The following is a 1,151-nucleotide window of genomic DNA, read 5'->3' on the forward strand; positions in this document are numbered from 1 at the left end:
TTACTCTCCCGAGGCAATAAGCATCAGGAAAAAACGTTTTTTTTCATTTTTAAATTGATTTAGTCTTGGTTGGGTAGTTTAAGGATTAAGGTGGATATTTTATGTGTTGCTCTCAGTGTAAGAAACTGGACTGAGCGACCCTACCCTCTTCACAGCATAGGAGGCCTATAAATAATCAGCTATTAGTCATTCTATTGGTCAGAATAAACATTCTCTGATACCTTCTTTAACATCTTCTTGCTGATCCTATGTTTTCATTATATTTCTTGGTTATTCAAGTTCTAAACTGGCCAATCAGAGTCCTCAATAAAAGCATGTGGTTTTAAGGAAATATTTGAACATATTTTAATCAGACACACAAAGAACACCTCACATTTTGGGTCCTACAAACACGACACCGAGCTATGTCTTAATTCCACCCGTACTCAAGCCAAAGTGGTAGAACTTCTTCCTAGACCGCGTTTCATGTTGACAGATATTATTCTCCTGTGATGTTTGGGTCAAACCAGGGAAAGAGCGTGGACTCAAGAAACAACCACACAGCATTATAGTCGTACAGGAGGGAGAATAATACATCAAATTAAAGCTATGTATTATTCTGAGATATGAGCTGGGCAACATACAATTTGTAGCCAAATTCACAAGTAATATAACCTCAAAGTGTAGAAATCCTCCCATTAGAAACAAGCACAGAGGGAATCCACATCAAATTAATTTAAATGTTTTGGACAATGGTCACATAAAAAGTCATTCAGAAAAATGAAGCAAAACTCCTTTTTTGTATACATAGAGTAATATTACTCTATTATGATTAATATCCAAGATAAAACTTTCTAGAACCACTAAATCTCTTCATGACAGGTTTGTTTGTTCATTTTTCTGGATTCAGATATTTATCTTTGCCTATTTGCAGGTTTATACTAAACTTCAAGCTCTTCTGTTAGTTGCAGAGGTAAAACTTGAATAACTGTCTAAACTCCTACTTTCACTTTTTTTCATGGCACCTTAGAGATTTAGTACATTAATGAAAATAAGAATTAAATCAGACCATTTTTTTGGGTACCCATGATTTAATAGTTGATTAATAAGGTCAAACTTTTAATGACTTGAAGACATCTTGTGTTTCTTGTAACATATTTTCATGTTTAAAC

The sequence above is a fragment of the Oryzias melastigma genome, unplaced genomic scaffold (assembly GCF_002922805.2).
Source record: "Oryzias melastigma strain HK-1 unplaced genomic scaffold, ASM292280v2 sc00205, whole genome shotgun sequence".
Taxonomy (NCBI): Eukaryota; Metazoa; Chordata; class Actinopteri; order Beloniformes; family Adrianichthyidae; genus Oryzias; species Oryzias melastigma.